This window comes from Echeneis naucrates, chromosome 11, assembly GCF_900963305.1.
Source record: "Echeneis naucrates chromosome 11, fEcheNa1.1, whole genome shotgun sequence".
Lineage (NCBI taxonomy): Eukaryota > Metazoa > Chordata > Actinopteri > Carangiformes > Echeneidae > Echeneis > Echeneis naucrates.
The window spans coordinates 1,038,428-1,052,785 of record NC_042521.1 but is presented as its reverse complement, the minus strand read 5'-3'; the positions used below and the strand labels follow the sequence as shown (position 1 = coordinate 1,052,785).

At 43.6% G+C, this 14,358-nt stretch overlaps 3 pseudogenes; 2 read left to right on the top strand and 1 right to left on the bottom strand.

Annotated features, from left to right (window-relative positions):
- Positions 1 to 25: 25 nt before the first annotated feature.
- On the bottom strand, positions 26 to 2,590 carry LOC115051039 (NADH dehydrogenase [ubiquinone] 1 beta subcomplex subunit 9-like; annotated as a pseudogene).
- A 613-nt stretch (positions 2,591 to 3,203) lies between these two features.
- On the top strand, positions 3,204 to 6,596 carry LOC115051087 (putative deoxyribonuclease TATDN1; annotated as a pseudogene).
- A 366-nt stretch (positions 6,597 to 6,962) lies between these two features.
- LOC115051491 (E3 ubiquitin-protein ligase RNF139-like) lies at positions 6,963 to 11,527 on the top strand (annotated as a pseudogene).
- The last annotated feature ends 2,831 nt before the right edge of the window (positions 11,528 to 14,358 follow it).

Below are 14,358 nucleotides of genomic sequence, written 5' to 3'. Positions count from 1 at the left end.
ATAATCATCACACTGGAGCATCGACTATGGTACACAAGAACTGAGATTTAATGACACATTTATTGGAACAGTTAAAGGTTTTATGTGATGAATCTATAGGATTTCTGAAAGTCAGCAACCTCCAAAAACAGACTACTGAAGAACCACTGCGGAGTCCAGCAGGTTGTTTCCTCTCAAACGACTGACAGCACGAGTGGTAATTGATTCATCATGAGGTCAGATGGTCTCCATGCTTCTGCTGTGGTCTTTGTGGTTTTTCTTCAGACTCCAGGGGAAGAGATTTACATGGGACGCTCCCGGGGGCGGGAGACAAACTGCCACCACAGAGGGGGGAGATCGCCCTCCTTACGGGCAGGAGGGAGGGCCTCGGACTTGGGGCCCCCAGCTGGAGTTTCAGCCTGCAGCTGGGCAACCTTGAAGAAGACAGACACACATGTATCCCAAATTAAATTTAATTTTAAGTCTTTTTTCCCCTCAAACTTAAACAGACATTAATTAATTAAATTAATAATAAAATTTTTTAAAATAAAGTTAGCATGGCCTGTTGTTTTTGTTTCAACATCCAGAGAAGACAAGAACCTGTCAGAGTTCAGTTGGCTGAAATATTCTGCCCCCTGGTGGTTTTCTCTGATAGAGCTGAAACCTTTACGACTGGAGGAAAGGGTGAACTGTCTGACTAGAATTTTGATATTTGAAGGCGCTTTAACTGTGACTTTATTAAACTCGTTTATTCCAGTAATTTTTTTACAAAATTTTAATCATGTAACACTTGTGTCTCTCTCCTACTCTTGTGATTTGGTTTAATTTTGTAGTCCTAGCAGGTGATATATATACTGTAACTTCCGGACTATAGAGCGCACCTGAATACAAGCCACACTCGCTAACTTTAAAGAGAAAAACCGTTTTCTACATATGTAGGCCTCACTGGCTTATAAACCGCAGGTGTCGGAAATATGGCAGGAAATAAGTTACACAGAAAGGTTTTGCCTTTTCACCAGATTGATCGCCTTTAACTTGAAAGCTTGCTTTATGTGTTTCCATAAGGGTGTGTGTATGAAGCGCAAAATAAATGACTGATCTGAAGAATTTAGTGTGGGTGCGTTTAATTTAATTCGAACAATTTCATTGGTCCTCTGTGACCTGTTGAGTCTGATATGGCGCTAAATGTATTAGCAGCATGAATCTTGTTACCCGTAAAAATCCATAAATTGGCCACATAGCTTTTTAAGTTATAGGGTACAAAGTGTGTGAAAAAAAGTTGCGCCTTATAGTCCGGAAATTACGGTAATCACTTTCACCGTTGTGTAGCCCACCTCTTTGTCCCAGCTCTCCATTCTCAGTTTCTTCCACTGCTCCCTCTTGGAGAAATAGTCAGGGTACATGGCCTTCTCTGAGGGGTGCCAGTAGTCCAGCACCCACTCTGGGATCTGCAGGAGCAGGACAGAGCTCATTTCTAAAAACCACTTTATAAAATACTTGTGCTCCACTACAAAGAAGCTCTGCCTCACCTTGTAGCACTCGTATCTCTCGTACGAGTTTCCTCCGGGGAGTCAGGGAAGATGTAGGGCTGGGGATGCTGGTTTGTCCAGAACTCCTCCTCTCCCGCCTTCAGCATCATGGTGGCCTTCACCATGTCCTTCTCATTCTTATTCTCATCGAAGCGAGCCCGCAGCATGCAGGCATAGAACCGGTACTTGTCTCTGCAGTGGAAACAAAAGAAGACAACAGAGAGAAACAACCATAAGCAGATAAGTATAAGAAACTGCTGAAACAAAACGTGATGGCAGCATTAGATCCTTATTCATCACACTGCTTCGTCAGGTTGATGGAGGCTGACTGGTCCACAATTCATTCTGCAGCAGGACATCTCACATAGCTCACATATCAGAGAGGATTCGGGATTTAACAGTTTCTTCCGTGTAACTGTATTTTATTTTAAATATTGAAACATTATCTAACATATATTAGAAGTACCTGAGATCTCCCGTTGATGTGGCATCATTATCTTGTCCCAGCAAACTTTTGACATAACAGTTAGAAGATTCGACAACACAGACGGCTGCCTCATCACGGATGAATAATATGTGTAAGAGTATGAGGTTTTCTCACAGATAACTCAGTGGCATTGACCAACCCGTGTGCTGACTCCGGTTTATATTCAGCCGTATTTAGATTATTAGCTTACTTACGAGCTTTAGCATGAACAACGCGCCTTTGATTAAATATAACACCAACTAAGTTGACATCGCAGCACAGGAACGAGATTCACTTTTCCATTTAATTAGATTATCAACGTTAAATAGATGCTTAGCAGCCGGACAGCCTGACTTTAGAAATAACTGACCTGGCTAGCGGATAGCATAGCTCTTAGCTTAGCTGCGAGCAGACAACTTGTTTTTATTTTGTTTTATTTGTGTCTTTATTTAAACTGTTTTGTGTTTGAAGTCGAGCTCAGACTGGAGCTGCTCTCACCTGAAGATGCACCATGACTCCAGGTGTCTCAGTGACTTCTTGTAGAGCCGTAACACTTTCTGTTGGTGGGTGAGATAGGCGGACGCCATTTTCACCGTCCGCTGTCACCTTCTGGCCGGGCCGCGCAGAGGATTCTGGTATTGGTGGCGTCCAGACGCCACGGCCATAAAACACGTAGAAAAAGCGCCTCATTAAATGTTTTTTTTTTTTTTGGCTCATTACTCATCTCTAATTAAAAATTAATTCACAACATTTCGGATTATTTGACTGTTGATAACATGGCAAAACAATCCCTTGTTTTAATCATATTCGGATGGATTAACACACTTAATGACTTCATGAAACAGAAAAAAAGGTTTAGTGTACACTAAAACATCATGAGATCACAGAAACAGATTTTGGTGACTCTTTTGTCAGGATTAGTGATTGATTGATTGATTGATTGATTGAATGGATGATGGAGGACCCGCTACAGATGCAGACAGATAGATTTGCTGAATTGGTGTTAAACTGGGTGCAGCGTTCAAACAAATAACACTCAGAGGAAGTTCTGGAGGCCTTCAGAAAAATCCCCAATCTTCACCTCATCCAGCCTGAGTGGCATGTTTGCAACAAGGAGAATGAGCTAAAACTAGTTGTTCCCTCTGCTACAGTATTTACGGTACTGTAGCATTATGGGATTGATGAGAGCTGCATGTGTGTCTCTGTTTAGAAGCAGTGGACTCTCAGTTATGGCTCAGCACAAATTCATCGGTAAGGCACTCGTGTTTGAAGGCCAGAAGGCTCAGAAAGGAAGTGTGAGGTGTCCAGGACTCATTTCCTGTTTGTGTTTGTTGTAAACAGGCTGCATGTTCAGTTAGCTTAGCGGCTAACGGGCTAGCTCTTGGTCAACATGAAAACAGAGCAGTCACAGATGTTTGCAGATGTGCAGGACCACCAATTAGAGAGTCCAGATTTTCTGTCTTTGGTTCCCTGATTGTGAAATAGTTCCTGAAGACTGTCAGAACCAGAACAAACTAATCTCTGCAGGATAAACCTGTTTTGGATGCACTTTCTTATGTGATGCACCTAAATGTATTTAACAGACACGAGTTTAAAGTGACTGCTCTGCACCGAGGCTGAACTGATGTTACTCAGTGGTCTGTGGCCTTTGACAGATGAGTCAGTGGAATGTGATGTGAATCAGCTTTATGCTGCTGCACAAAGAACATATTTACTACAATCAGATTGTTGTTTCCAGCACATCACAGTGTCTTTCCCTCTGCAGATATCGGGGTGAACCTGACGGACCCCATGTTCAAGGCCTCTACAGGGGGAAGCAGAAACACGACGGTGAGTTTTACTCCTTCGTGGCGTTTTCTTCTGTGTCCTGTTGATGTGAAGTTTGTCTGAGGAGCAGTTGTGTTTTCCCAACAGACGACTTGATCAGATCATTAACAGAGCTCTCAAAGCTGGAGTGTAGAAGGTGAGATAAGTGTCTGATGCGGCCACACAAGACTTTCAAACTGTCTTTGAAACGTAACATCTGATGGATTTTGCAGTTTATGATCACAGGAGGAAGCCTTGAAGACAGCAAGGAGGCTCTCAAGCTAGCTGAGACCAGAGGTACAGACATGGGCACAGCCATGTGGTGGAGCAAAATGATTTCTGGGGGATTTATTCACGCTTCTCTTCTGTCACAGACGAGTTCTACTGCACCGTCGCTGCCATCCACCCGCTGCAGTGAGTTTGAGCAGAGTGGAGAGTCCCAGTATTTCTCTGGGCTGAAGGAGCTGGCTGCCACAAACAGAGGGAAGGTGGTGGCCATCGGAGAATGTGGACTGGGTCTGTACCGGTTCTAGTCATGCATTCTGCTTTAGTTCAGACAGTAATAACGTCTAAGTGTGTCTATTGTTTAAGCATGAGATTCATTTTCATTAGCCAAAATAATTGTGATAATCATCATAGAGACTCTAAGCATAACAAAATGTCTTTAACTTACATTCAGGTAAAAAAAAAAAAATAATTTAATTGTATTACAGACAGGACACATGCTTGTTTTTGGTGAAGCTCCTTTGAGTATATTGTGTGATTGTGTTATAATGTTTGGTGTGGATTTTTTTCTCTTTCAGACTTGACAGGGTGGAATTTTGTCCAAAGAGACTCAGCTCAAGTACGTTGGTCCGCTTTGGCTTACAGTTTATTAGGTTTAACTGTCTATACAAGTAGATTTAGACTCTGGGTCTGGAAAGTGAAGTCATAAACCTTCATGCTATGTAAAGACTCCACCGGTTGTAAAAAGAAGTCGGAGTGTATTGAAGTCTATAGGAAAGGCCCTAATTCTCCCTTGCTATATTATCTCAGAAAACATTTTCCTGATGAGTTTATGGTCTCAGTCTGAAAAAGTAACTATAGATCCACCAACCACCTTCTTTCATCTCGTCTCCTTCATCTGTCACAGATACTTTGAAAAGCAGTTCGATCTGGCAGAGGAGACCAAACTTCCCATGTTCCTCCACTGTAGAAACTCCCACCAGGACTTCATTGGTAGGATTGTAGAGTGAATACTTGGTGTAATTCAGCTGAGACCTCTGAGATATTTTCCTTTGTATACTGCCTCTTTGTCTCCGTTTCAACAGCTATCATGAAGAAGAATCGAGACCGATGTGTTGGAGGGGTGGTAAGGAGATATCTATATTGTTCTCCAGAGACCAAAAGTTGGCAAAAAGCGTAGACTTTTAATATCTTGAACCTTTTGGTTTCCAAAAAGGGAATTTACATGTTTTATTGTCTGTGTAACTTCCTGTGCTGCCATCTATAATGATTCAGTACTAATGTTGTAGAGATGCAGATTCAACTGATAAGTTTTCATTTCTCTTTCAGGTGCACTCGTTTGATGGAACTGCAGAGGACGCCACTGCCCTCATTGACCTTGACCTCTATATTGGAATAAATGGATGGTGAGAGGGTTTGACCTGATCCACCTCTGCCTCAGAGCCACGTCAGATCTGAGATGAGAATCAAAGCAGAATTTAGTGACAGATTCACAAAATTTCACTGCTGGGCATTGTTGATTTTGGAGACAGGGGAGAAAAGACAAAGGTCTGGAGGAAAAATACTTGATTCAGCCAGCCTGTACTTGAAGAAAAGAAATTTTCAGACAAATTTGTGTTTGAAGGTCACTTAGGTAGAAGGATCTTGATGTGACTTATACAATGTACAACTTCTCGGAGATTCTACAGATCTTATCGATTCATTTTAAAAAGTCAGAGAGTTAATCAGAAGAGAGCATTACATCCTGCACTGCATCTCTGCTTTTCAGTTCTTTGAAAACGGAGGCCAATATTGAAGCAATGAAGTCCATTCCCACTGAGAGACTCATGATAGAAACAGGTGAGTTAATTTATAACTATGATTGCTGTATGATTAAATAAAATTTTTCATTACAGAATTTTCTTTGCCATTTACCTCGTGAAGTAGAAACGTTTCTGATATGACAGTGAAAACGAGATTTAAACGTGCCACTGTGGAGGAACATTTAAATTTTGTGTGTGATTTTTGTCATTGCACTATTTATTTCTGACGTAATGCCTTTTTCCTCCCAGATGCTCCATGGTGTGGTGTGAAAAACACCCATGCAGGCTCCAAACACATTAAAACTACATTTCCCACAAAGAAGAAGTGGGAGGAAGGGCATTGTCTAAAAGACAGGAATGAGCCCTGTCACATCATGTGAGTGATGCAGGAAACATTTATTCCATGTTGTTAAACTCAGCAGGTGAGCAGGTGAGTGGTGGCGGGGAAAAGCCGAGGCAGGAAGGCTTGACAGGAGACATGACAGGAGGTTTGGTGAAGTGGGTGACTTAACTGCCATAACTTTTCGCTGTTGCAGACAAGTTCTGGAGGTGATGGCAGCGGCGAGAGAGGAAGATCCGCTGGAGCTCGCCAACACCATCTACAACAACACCATCAAAGTTTTCTTCAGCTCGAGTTGATTAAATCTGATGTGGCCATATCTCACTTTCCAATCTGATTAAGGCTCTTTAATGTTTAATGTTTGCGTGAATGAATGATGGTCAGTAAAAGGCCAAACAACTTCTTAAATTATCTGATTCTACAATAAGAAAAAGAACTTTTCTTTTTTTTTTTTTTTATCAGTGGCTAATTGAGTCATCACTACATATCTGACAGTTTTCATGCTGTTTACATTCTGCCTGTATTATTTCTGTTTCTACACTGAAGCAGATGCAAGAGAATTAATAAAGTATTTATTAAATTACAACAAGTGTGATATTTGGAAAACAACACGGGTGAGTGTGTTCGGTGAAACGTGAACGTCATCAGCCGCACCCTGTGACGTGGCCGTGACGTCGCGTTACGTCGGAACAACCTATCAACTTGTGCCGTGCTCCCGAAGCGACGGAGGCGGCTGCGGATGGCCGGTTTTCGGGGCTCCTGATGTTTTTGTGGTCCCTGGACGGAGACGACCGGAGCCGGGACGTCCGGGGAGAGAGGAGAGCGGCGGCTAACGGAGGAAAGGAGAAGAAGAAGCAACAGGAGGTTGAGCTCGGCGGACATGGCGGACGGTGTCAGTTGGCTGGCTGTTAAATAAACAGACACGGAGAAGCCAAACCGAGGACCGGAGGCCACACCGGGCTTCGTTTTTTTACATGTTACGTGGATAACCGGGGATCCGCAGGACTGTAGCGGCCCCCGACCGAAGCTGCATGGCGTCCACACAAGCCCGGATCGGCCAGCAGGCCTTGGCGGTGCTGGATGTGGCTCTGCGAGTTCCTTGTATCTTTATTATCGACGCCATTTTTAACTCTTACTACGACCCCGGGTCGGGATGGGCCGGGGCGATGGGCAAGGTGCTGGTCCGGGTCATGGGTGAGTATCCTACAGGGCCAGGTAGCCGTTCAGAGCAGAGCCGGGCTGGGAAGCCAGCTAGCCGGCTAGCTGGCTGGGGACCGGTGCCACCTGTCAGGCCCACCTAAGCCGATTTAGCTGCCGGCAGGTCGCCTGTGAGAGCGGAACGGAGCCGGTCCGAGGCCTGACAGACACCCGGCCAGTGTTGGTCTCCTCCGTTTGGGCAGCCTGTCGGTCCTCTCTCCAAGTGCAGAGAGAAACTGAGCTGAAGGCGCTCAATCGACCAGAAAAGTATAACCCCGAGTTAATTTCATTATTCAGGTGAAAGTTTGGAATCAGAAGGAAATATTTTAGGCCGGATAAACTCCTCAAGTGACCAGTTTCCCTTTTTCTTATTCTTTATCATTTAACGGCTTATTTGGGAAACTAAATGAACAGTTACTGATCATTTCGTTTAATTCTGTATTAATCATTGTCACAGCACAGCTTCGTGTGATTAACTATACTTTTTGTGCAGGCAGTTATTAAAAAACCTAAAGAAACCAGTGCAGTCTTTGAAAGACTTCCCTGGTTAATTCAGTTGAAATAACTGATCAGTTCACCTCCAATAAACTTAAAACAAATAACACAAAGTAAACTACAGTGACAGCAGTTTTAGATTTTACTCCCTGTTTGTTGAACCATTTTATCAATTTTACTTGAACTTTATCATCTATGTTCCAATTGAGTCATTATGTGCAGACACAAAAGTCAAATGCAAAGTCTGGTTTGCATTTATAATGCACAAACCTGTAATAAGTGATCTGCATCTGAACCAGAGTTTATCACAGCTGTCTTTATTCTTTCTCCCTCCTCTCTCCTGCGTGTAGTGAACACAGATAAATAACTAGCAGGTTGCGTAACTCTCCGTTTGTACAGTCTGTAGACCTTTGAACAGCCAGTCCTCTTGCGCTTGGCCATGAGCTCCAAGAGGCAAAGGGCCAAATAAGGATCCTTATAAAGTGGGCTAGCCAACAGCCGGGTCTAAGGTTTCTCCTTCCACCCACTTTTTCATCAGTTTAGTAGCAGCACATAAATCTAGTGGAGTGGCATGTTTAATTGTAGACGAGCTGAAAACAAGTCTTCGACAATGCAGCCAAAAGTGATAAAAAACTGAAATGATCATGAAGCTAAATCCATATATTGAATCAACTCTTAACACTCACAATCAAAAAGCAACATTGTTTCACATCAGCGTTTTGGACAGACGTTGATGCTGAGGCTCTGCGTGAGTGAGTGAGAGCTCATTCTCACATCCTGAAAACACACAAACTGACCAGCTACAGTCAAGTCATTGTATTTTCTTCATTTCATTGTTGGTCTTTCTGACTGCGTTGTGTATCTGTTGTGTGTCAGGCGTTCTCATCTCCAGCGTGGTGCTGCTGCTCTCCCAGAAAGCCTTGTTCAAGTTCTACACCCTCTTCTTTGCTGTTCTCCTCGGCATGTCGGCGGTCCTCATCAACTACTACGCCACTTCCCACATTGATTTCTACAGCGCCTACTACAAAGCAGCACTGGGCTTCCGCTTACTGCCCAGAAACGGGCCAACGCTGTGGCTGGGCATGGCTGCGGTGCAGCTTGTGTTTGGTGTGGGCTACGTTTTCCTGCTCAACCTCCAGTCAGTGTTTGCTGCACTGGTGGTGCTGGACATTATGATTCCTCTGTGGGGGCTGATGATTGAGCTGCCGGCCGACGTCAGGCAGCTGGTGGCAATGTTCTCGGGCCTGGCGCTGGCCCTCAACACAGCCGTGTGCCTGGCATGAGGCTCAAGTGGTTCTACTACTCATGTCGGTACGTCTACCTGCTCGTGCGGCACATGTACAGGATCTACGGGCTGCAGCTTCTGCTAGAGGACACGTGGAAAAGAATCAGGTTCCCCGATGTGCTGCGGGTGTTCTGGCTGACCCGGGTCACCGCCCAGGCTCTGATCCTGGTGTACGTGGTGCGGGCCGTGAGGAGGGAGAGTGGCGATGCCACGGGTGGAGCTGTAGACGGCAGCACCGACTCGCAGGTGAGGTCATCACTGTGTTTCTATGTTTCAAATCCTGGCTGGTGTGACTCTTTGCTGCATATCACTCACACGCACTCCCCGCTATATAGTGCAGCATCAAATGTCCAAAAAATAACAAATAAAAAACTAATGCAGAATTTAAAAAATTGTTAGTCAGTCCTGCATCCTTCTCATCCTCACTCTTTTCTTTTTCTTTTTAATTGCGACTCAGCTCACTCCATGCAGACTTTCATTTTGGAAGGACCAATATCCTGTATTGCATTACGTCCTGCGTTCTCTTGTGTTGTTTTTTTTTTTTTTTGTGGCTGAAGGAGTATTAATAATGCTGTTTCCAGGGTTACCTGCTGAGTTGGGACGTGTTCTGGGATTTGACGAGTAACCTGATCATCTCTGGCTGCGACTCCACGCTCACTGTGCTGGGAATGAGTGCTGTCATCTCCTCTGTCGCACACTACCTCGGCCTCAGCATCCTGGCCTTCATAGGTACATTTGTGCTGTGTGTGTTTTGTGTCTTGCATATGCTAAAGAACTTGCCTTCCCCAGGCAGTAACTAAGGATTTGCCTTCAGTCCAGTTTTTGTCTTGTCTGGGCTCCTCAGGTTCAACAGAGGAGGAGGACAAGCGTTTAGGCTTTGTGGCTCCTGTTCTGTTCTTCATCCTGGCTCTGCAAACCGGCCTCAGCAGCCTGGACCCAGAGGAACGTCTGGTAGGTCATTACTGCTCCAAACTCCTGATCAGATAAAGATACAAACTTCAGATCAGCTCTAGAATAACTCAAACACATGAGGAACTTTCTGTGTTGAATCTTTCTTTAGTCATTCTGATTTACAGAGTTTTTATCCATAAAATAGGAGAAAAATTAAATATATTCTTATTTTCTGAGTTACTATGAGTTCCTGAGTTCCTGGATTTATAAACGCTCTGTGTCTCTCCCATTTCCATCCAAAGGTCCGTCTGAGCCGGAACATGTGCCTTCTGCTCACTGCTATCCTCCACTTCATCCACGGCATGACGGACCCCGTCCTGATGTCCCTCAGTGCCTCCCATGTCTCCTCTTTTCGCCGCCATTTTCCCGTCCTGCTGGTGTCCCTGGCACTCTTCGTGCTCCCCGTGGCGCTCAGCTATGCCCTCTGGCACCACTATGCCCTCAACACCTGGCTCTTTGCCGTCACGCCTTCTGCGTGGAGCTCTGTCTGAAGGTGGGGACTGAAATTTGTCTTAAATTTAAACATTTCGGCAGATCTTTCTGTCATTTCCCTCTTTCAGCTGCCAGGTGGTGGGTATCTGTTTCTTTCTTCCACTCCAGCCTGTGGAGGTGGCTCTGATCTATCTTATATTTGATTCCCTTCCTCCCCACCAGGTGGTGGTGTCACTGACGGTCTACGGCCTTTTCATGGCTGATGGCTTCTCCAACGTCCTGTGGGAGAAGCTGGACGACTATGTCTACTACGTGCGCTCCACAGGAAACATCATAGAGTTCCTGTTTGGCGTCATAATGTTTGGAAATGGCGCCTACACCATGATGTTTGAGTCAGGCAGCAAGATCCGCGCCTGCATGATGTGTCTTCACGCCTACTTCAACATTTACCTGCAGGCCAAGAACGGCTGGAAGACCTTCATCAACCGCCGCACTGCTGTCAAGAAAATCAACTCCTTGCCCGAAATGCGTGGAGTCCAGCTGAGGGATATTGAGGACGTGTGCGCCATCTGTTACCAGGAGTTCACCACATCTGCCAGGATCACGCCCTGTCACCATTATTTCCACGCCCTATGCCTGAGGAAGTGGCTCTACATCCAGGACACGTGCCCCATGTGCCACCAGAGAGTTTATGTGGAGGAGGAGACCCGGGACAGAGCAGCCTTCTCCAACAACAATGGAGGCTACGCAGTGCCGCAGGACGCCGCTGCTGCTGCAGCCCCGCCAGCACCAGGGGACCTGCATGCAGAGCCGCCAGCTGATGGACCTGCCATGGGCCGGCAGTTGGCGCACAGGCCGCTGGAGGGCCGGGGGGGCTCAACAACGAACTGCTGGAGGACAATGACAGCATAGAGTATGACGAAGACGAGTGGGGGACTCAGAACGGCAGCACGCCGATAGAAGAAGACTATATCAATGATGACACTGACTCCACTGAGGACTGACCAGAGAGGATCTAAAGGAAAAATACATATCTTTATTATATTTAAGTTAAAGAGAATTATAAACAACTTTAGCATCTTAATTTGTTTATAAAAAATGTCAGGGATGTCATTCTCGCTTCTTTTTCATTTTTTTCATATGATTTTGGGTTTTACTCTCAAAGGGCTCATGGAAAGAATAACTGCTGCTCTCGTGTGTTGAGTGGATTAGTGTATGTTTGTTGGGGCTGTATGATGTAGACCAAAAAAGTCATAGTCATTTTTTTACTTTATCTCAAAAGTATTGGCAATGCTGAAGTTTTTTTTTTTTTTTTTTGGGCCATGTGGTAATTTCTCTAACGCCTCAAACCTGAAACTTGTTCCTGCACAAATAACACAAATCTGCCTTGGTGGCGCAAACACCTTCAGTCCCACCACTGTCACTTGTGCAGCCCTGAAATGTGTGTGTTTATGTGCGCGTGTATGTGTGTGCGTGCCTGCCGACATGCAATGTGCTGAGACAATGTCTTAAAGAAGCAGTTCATTTTCCCTCGCCGCTTTTATTAAAGGGGAAATCTGCAGCTCTGTGTTCATCTGTTCACGACTAAAGTGCGGAGCAACTTGACCAACTCAAGCGCCGATCGATCTGCTGGTCAGAATTTCAGTTTGAGGGGAAACGAATTGAAAACGGACTTTGATTTGTTTGGACTTTGTTGCTTTCAAAGCGATCGTTCTTATTAGTTGGGGAGTTTGTACATTTCTGCTCTACAGTCACCAGTCACTGTTTTACCTGCTGTAGATTTACTGTCAGTTTCAGACTTCACTTTGTTTTATAAAATGTTCACAATTTAAACTCCCAGTCAACCAGCCCTTTGCTTTGGATCTATAGCTTGTTTACTGTTGGATTACTGTAGGGCGGCATGGTGAGCAGTGGTTGGCCATCTTGCCTCATCACAAGGAGGTTTTGGGTTCGGACTGCAGTAATAAGCAGTATAAATAATGTGTTAGCATATAGGAATACTGTAGTTATTGTAGGTTAAAAAAAGTAGATCTGAAGTAAGAAGGCTGATTACAGATAAATGCTGAAAATCGTCAGAATAAAGCAAACACTGACTTTTTGTTTATAGCTCCTTTATGAAGTGAGCTGCGCTGATCAGAATCCACAACAGGAAACGCATACTTTTTCTCTCTCACTAAACCAAAACTCTGACCTGCAGATCAATCACAGCTTGGGTTTCTCGTTCAGCATTTACCTGATAGTGAATTCAAACAGAATATTTGTGAACGTGTTCAGAGAAAGAAGTGTTTTGTTTTGTTTTTTTTTTTTCAACTCAAACAGAGGCATGTCTGATTCAAAAAGAGAAAAAAGTGACTCGCTACTGTAATCTCTGATATACCTCTATAATTACTTACTACTGGTCCCTTGTGTGACCTTGCTGACAATTGTGTACGTTATTGTACATGTACTCAAAAAAAACACGTGCACACTTCCTCCTCTAGGATAAGAGAAACATTTGTTTTCAAATGTTTTGTTTTTTCTTTTTCATGTTACACTCCAAATTTCTTTCAGTGTTAATTTTGGGTAAATTCTTGTTTCTGACCAGTCGTGTGTGATAAGAGTCGGACAGAAGCCACATTTGAAGAAAAAAAGCTGAGTAAAATTATGAACTTTTAATTCTGACAGTAAGATAACTGGCAAAAAGGTGCTGGTTGTTTTGTCTACAAGGGATTTAAGGTGCTTGAATTTTTCCACAAGGAAGTCAAGAACCTTCAATAGTTTTTATTTGTGATTCGGTAAATGCACTTTTTCATTTGACTGACCTGGAAACCAAACCCTGATGAGACCTGGCACCTGTTCGAAGGCTCAAACTGTGTTTTTCTAGTCTCAGGGTCTGCCATGGGACTGGAAAAGTACATTAAAAAGCTTTCCAGGCCTTGAATAAAACCAAATGTGAAGGAGCTGCAGAAAAGTCAGACAGGTTGTATGTTGTATTGTAGTAAATCTAGACGCTGTCACTTCGTATGATCTGTGATATTTGTTGTATTGTTGAGCTGAAAAAAAAAAGCAGCAGATGTTCAACTGATCTAAATTATTTTAACTACTGGCACCAAAATGAAGTATTGGAAAATTAGGTACACCTCCCCTAGACCTTAATTGTGAATTTGTATTAAAAGCTTTCAAGCACAACTCTTAAGTATTTACTGTTTAGACTTCCACAGCCTGAATGTCTTAAGGGTTTGACTGCAGACTCGTGTTCATTTCTCTTTTAATTGCTGTTCGCAGGAAATAAGCTGCAAGGAAATGCATTATGTTTCATGTGGAAGAGAAGAAAGTGTATGATTGGATCAGAAAGCTGTGCTTTTTTTTTTTTTTTGACAGGTCAGCTATGAAGGACTTCGATGATCACACTTGATTGATCCAAAATCTTTTGAAAAGGTGGAAGATGTTCATTTGCCTTTGTTTTAAAAAGAGATTTATGTAAATAAAATCATGTTTGATATTGAGTCGGGATATTTTTCTTTTTCTAAGTTATGAAACTAACATCTTTAGGTGAAACTGTGTAGAGATGCTGTTTAGATGCCTGAACAGCAGATGGTGTTCATCACCATGTGGAATAGCTCACATTAATATTGACTGTTGGCAGAATCTGACCTAAAAAAAAAAAAAAAAATATATATATATACACACATACACATACTGCTATGATAAACATATTGTAAAGCTAAAACCACTCAACATAAGACATTAAAAAGCATGTAATTCTATATTATATTATCAGAGGCTGGATCTAAGCTGCACTCTATCCTGATTGGGTGCTGCAGTCTGTACAGTCCATCCCCTGCTTTCTTCTAAATGGGACTATCGTTTAA